This window comes from Suricata suricatta, chromosome 6 (assembly GCF_006229205.1).
Source record: "Suricata suricatta isolate VVHF042 chromosome 6, meerkat_22Aug2017_6uvM2_HiC, whole genome shotgun sequence".
In the NCBI taxonomy this organism is placed as follows: domain Eukaryota; kingdom Metazoa; phylum Chordata; class Mammalia; order Carnivora; family Herpestidae; genus Suricata; species Suricata suricatta.
This window is the reverse complement of record NC_043705.1, coordinates 105,295,913-105,301,912: the sequence shown is the minus strand read 5'-3', so window position 1 is coordinate 105,301,912 and position 6,000 is coordinate 105,295,913.

Sequence of the window (6,000 nt, the reverse complement as noted above, 5' to 3'; positions counted from 1 at the left end):
TCCATTTTGTTTTTTGAGATGCCAAACTAACTAGTTATATGAGATTATGGTATGAACTATTATTCCTGCATCCTTTATGTCTATGAGGGTGGCTCTCATCTCTGCCATCCCACCAAGGTACAGTACTGGTTTTATTTACGATCTTAGGTAGGCATGGAAAGTAGATCTTTGGGCTGCTACTTGGTCTTTCCTATTATGATAGTTCTTACCAAATAGGTAAAGAAATCAATGTGAAGCTTCTACTACCTTCTGGTTATGTCCATTCTAATAATACATTTGGGATTTGGGATAATGACCACCAGTTGTCTTGTAGACCCAGGGGAGGCCCTTTGAAAGAGACCTGTGCTAGAACTCCATAGAACCATACTGGCACTTTGGTTCTTTGGATGTTACCGTTAATTATATTGGATCCTATTTCCACAGCCCTTGAAAGAACTGGGTAGTCTGTCTTTCCCAGTGCAATATTACTCAAGAAAATGGCTATAGGTCTTTCTGAGGAAGGACTGGTGGAAATCACTTGCCATGGTGCTTCATAGTCTGTTGATGCCATGACCTGGCCTCTTCTTTAGTTAGTGGGTCATAGGCCTGAGAATGCATTGGTCTGGAAACTGGGCAGGGATCATGACTTTCCACTGGGGTGCCCAATTATATTGCTTCCAGGAACACAATGTTTTATTAGCCATCTCCATAAAACCCTGAGGGTCAGGCCATGCACCACCCCTGTGGCTGCCAGTTTTAACGGGAGGCTGATGACTGTCACTATACCCACATTGCTTTTGATGTCTCAGTGCTGCCACCTGGCCATGATAGCCTAGCATTCTACCATCACTCATTGCTACTAGAAAGCCCAGTTCTGCCCCAGTATTTCCTAACATCAGTGTCAGCCTAGAGAAGTCAGTCATCAGTGAGCAATGAGTGATAAGTCATTGTTAAATCTTGTTAGAGAATATTTCCCCATACCAAGAAATCTTTCCTTCCCTAACTTTATAGTCTACCCCTCCCACCCTGATCTAGCACTAGATTCACTCCCAACCATAGTGTCTAAAAACCTGCAGGATATGTAGACCAGCTTTATACCTCCATTGGCTTAGAATTCCTCTTCTATTTTAGCACATCCACAACTTTGCCAGATGTTTCAAAATAAAATGTAACTTTTTGGTCTGGGGCGCAGAAAGTGGGTGAGAACAGATTCTGAGAAAGGCCAGAATAGTCTTATAAGGCTCCTGCCCCATTTAGGATTTCTTCAAAAACATCTAGCAAGGGAATACTTGCTATTTCTGTAAGCCCAAAGAGTACAACTGGTGATTCAAAGCATTGAAGAACATCTATGTAAATTGCCGGGGTCCAGCTCCAGCAGATCCAGGGTTCCCTGAAGGATGAACAGTGTCCGGAAAAGGGAGAGAGAGAGCCTCGGCTTCTTTCTGATCACCAGCCAGGCACCTCTGCACTGCAAGCAGGCATCTCTGCTCTGACCACAGAGTCGGCCTTTATTATTAAACAAGTGTATGGGATACAAAACAGAAGTGGCAATTGCCTTAGACAATGATTTCTGATGACAAATTCTTTGGTATGTAAAAATTTCCCAGAACATAGAATCTTAGAAGACTCATGCATAATCTTTATCAATAGTGATTGAAGTAGGAGACTAGATGCTTATCACATGGGGAAGGAAGATATCTTTAGCATTCAAATACAAGGCAATGTTTTTAGCATAGCAAAGGCAAAAGTTCTTTTGTGAGTAGGAAGAAAAACAGGTTTTCTCAGGAAATGTAATATTTTCTCCTATAATCACAAAAGAAGAAACTCCTATAACTTTTTTTTCATAAGGTACAATTCACATATTTTTAGCATAAGAAGGCAAGTCATTCCTGATATCAGTCAGTCAGGCACCTTGGGGGTCAGTGCTCAAGCAGAAATTGAGTGGGGGTTGAGTGGGTGTAGACACCGGTCGCTATTTGATGGTGGGAGGCCTTGCAAATCTGCCTTACTTCAGAAATGGCTCCCAGCAGTAAATCTCCCAATCCCAAATGGAAATAGCTTTCTTTATCAGGGACTAACTTTGGCATAAGAGACCTAAGATAAAAATTCCATTTTTTTCCCTGAAATTCTGCCACATCTACAATCAATCCCTGTGCCTAATCTTCAGTTTTTTCTACTCTTCAGCTACAGGGTGTAGGGATCTCTTTCTAATATGTAATATTATTAAGGCATAGTTTACTTATCCTATAATTTACCCATTTAATGTTTAATGTTTTACACAGTAAAATGATTTTTAAGTACATTTATCAACTTGTAAAACCGCATCATCATAAATCAGAATATTATCATCACCCCAATAAGATCCCACATGTCCTCTGACTATTAGTGGAAATGGAAGATCTCTTTAAACTGTTCTGGGCCTGTTGTGCCCTATTGTCCAGCACTTTGGAGACCAAATGTCTTTCCATTTGAATGTAGTTCTAGAACCAGAATGGGTGTATGGGGCAGTAATGGAGTCTATGAATAGGACAAGTACCGGAGTATGTTTTTGACCAAAAGAGCCTGCAAACGGGTAATGTGAGAATAATCCAGGTCACTGGTCTCATTGGAGCAACAATCCCAGCAGTGATCCGCGAACACAGAGCTGCTTAGCTAGTGGTTCCTAAATTGGGAGGAACATCAGAATCACTAAGATATGTATCATGCATGCATAATTTTGGGCTCTGCTTCCAGAGATTGTAATTCACCAGGTCAGGGGATACAGATTTACCTTCCTGGCACAATACCTTGATGATTCTTCTAACCCACCAGCTTTGGGAGCTGTTGTTCGGGATTCATTTTTTAATAATACCTCTACATTTTTTCTAGGAAACGTATTTGTGATATCAGATCAGGAAGTATTGGCTATGTATTGTTTTTAAGTCATGGTTACCTGGATGGAAACAAAACTCAGCACATTGGTTATTTCATACTCTTGTATGTAGAATAGAGATGTAGGTCTTTTTTCTGAAGTGGAAAAAGTATTGCCCCGGTTCTCAGAGAATTAGCCCTGTAACACTTAAGTTTATTCAATTAATGATCACAAAAATAAGGCAAGCAAGGGTGACTTGTGAACATGATACGACCCAGAGGTAAGGAAACTGACGTTCATGGCATATTAGAAACCAAGAATGGGAGTCACTGGGATTTCCAGAAAAGTTGTCACTTCTATAGAATTTCCGCAAATGAGTCTGGACCATCTTGTGTCAGAATCTCACAACTCTGATTAAGTAATGTGATTATTTAGAATGGAGGGGGATATTTGATCATAAAATAGATCAAGTGTTAACCTCTTCTCCCTGGCTTTCTGGAAATGAGTCTGGGATCACTCTTTGCAGGCCTCATCAGATTTCTCAGCAAATCCTCACATCTCTACCTTTAAATTATTTCCAGAATTGGACCATTTTGGACTACATTTACATTATTCTGAATTATCACAATAACCTTTAATTGGGCTCTCTCTAGCTCTTGCCACCTACTAAACACACGTGTACACATCCATTTGCATTACAATAGACTAATTGATTCTGTGAAAATCTTGTTTCTACTAGGATTCTTTCAGTAGTTGTGCATCTCCTTCAGAGTAAAAGCCAATGCCTTTATCATGACTGCAAGCCCCCCTCCTCCATCATTATCCCATCTGGCTCACCCTCACTGCTCTTTCCCTTGCTCATTGTGGTTTCACCACAATGGTGAGCACTCTGTTGGTTGAGCATACCAGGCAGGCTCCTGCCTCAGGACATTGATACCTGCTGTTTCCTCCATCTGGAGCACTCTTCCCCAGAGGTCTGCATGGCTCACTCTCTCTGTCCTTTCAGACCTTAGCACAACCATAATTATCTTAGTGAAGCCTACCTCAACCATCCTATTCAAAACTTTAATCTTGCCCAGGACACTTTTTAATCCCTCTCCATGCTTTATTTTATATCATCAGCACCTAGCATTATCTATTTATTATGTCTTTTACTTATGTACCTTACTCCCTGTCTCATCAATCAGGGTAAGAAAAGCTCTGTCAGAACAGAAGAGTGCCTGGTTCTAGGCGCTCAGTAACTACTGGCATTAGTGAAAAAAAAAAATCTATTCTAGAAGCACCTGGGTGGCTCAATGGCTCAATCAGTTGGGTGTTTGACATCGGCTCAGGTCATGATCTTATGGTCTGTGGATTCGAGCCCCACATTGGGCTCTGCTGAGAGCTCAGCCTGGAGCCTGCTTCCCATTCTGTGTGTGTGTGTGTGTGTGTGTGTGTGTGTGTCCCTCTTCAACTCACATTTGTCTCTCTCAGAAATAAACATTAAAAAAATCTATAATTCTTGGTTAGGTTTCCCTTTTAGCCTAGAAATTTCTTGATTTGTGTTGTGAGTGTGATGGAGTATAACTTTGTTCCTTGGAGCTTAAACAGGTAGAATGGATCACCGAGAAGGTAGAGAACAATAGAAATTATAATCAAGCTTGTTTGTGTCTGAAAACTGTGACTTAAGCAATCAGGATATGAAAGCTTCAGTGTGTCTCAAGTATTATTTAGTCTGTCCGGTTTTATATTTTACAAATAAGGAAGAGGAGACTCGGAGCAAAAAAGAGACTTGCCTGAGGTCATTTGAAGTGAGTGCCATGTGCTCCTCTGCAAAACAGAGCTCTATCAGTTCTGCCTTCTTAGGTCTTTTGTTTCACAGCAAACATGTTCTGATAACTTTTGAACTGAGAAATATCATCAACAATGGTTATTCTTGAGAAGAAAAATATTTTGGCTTTTAGCAAAACTTTCCTCAGCCTTTCGCCCATAATTGTTTCACACCCAATAAGTGATTGTTAAAATATTTCTGTATACTAACATGCATATTTTTTCACTACATGTGAACATAATGAACTATATGCAGTTTTGACAGGATGCCCATGTTCTGGAAACCTGAAGGGCAAAGGGTTGCCATTGTATGTATTTGTGTATGTAAGGAGTACTAACTGAATACCAATATGTGCAAGAAATTATCCTAGCACTGAGATTTCAGTGATAAATAACACAGCTGGGGCTTTTGTAGAGGACCCAGATGATAAAAATTATGAGAACACAGTTTTAGATAATAGAATGTGCTTTGAAGAAAGCAAATAGAGATATACGGTAGAGTTTAGATCAGAAAAAGAAATTCAAAGAAAGCTACATTTGACCAGAGGCCTGAAGGAAAAGAACCAATCAGCCCCTTGATGATATGGGGATGGAGTGATGTAGACCAACACCAGTAAAAACAGAGGTTTTATGCTGGAATAGGCTTCTCGTGATCCAGGAAGAAAAGAAAGGACAAGTTAATTGTGGCGTTGCAAACAAAAGGAAGGAAGGTTGATAGAAGATGAGGTCAGAAAAGGAGCACATTGATCACTGAACCTCATACGCCCAGTGAAGATCCTGGGAAACCATTGTGGGAAGTGGTTTAAATAAAGGGAGTAACTGCTCTGGTTTAGACACTGAAAGTCCCACAGTGATTAATGAGTAGAGAACATGTTTCAGAGGAACAGAAGTAGAAGCAGGTAGACTACAGAGGGAATGAGTCCAGAGAAGATGGTGGCTGGGAGGAGGATGTTATAGTGGAGAAGGGAGGTCCCATCGTGTGATTGTAGGGACCACACTACCCACTGCTCAAGAAGCCAGATCTCCTAAAGTGTCTGCATACATGTAGTTCTTCCCAGCATGCCAAAGTCAAAATGGCAGATGGGTTTGGTCAATTCCATCAAAAGGGGCATATGTTGTTGTGTATCTGCTTCCAAGGGACATTTCATGGGTTACTGGTTCAAGTAGATGTTATTTAAAAAGATGCAAAGAGGATTGTTCTGTGGCCAAATAAGTGTGGGAAACAGACCTAGTAGATTCACAGTGCACACTAACTTACTGAATTCTGAGGGGTCTAGCAGTAAAGAAAGGCATTTAACTTTCTCACCCTTCCTAAAATCCTTTGATGAAGAGACCCTGTTTTCTTTCTTGCTTTCCTCCCA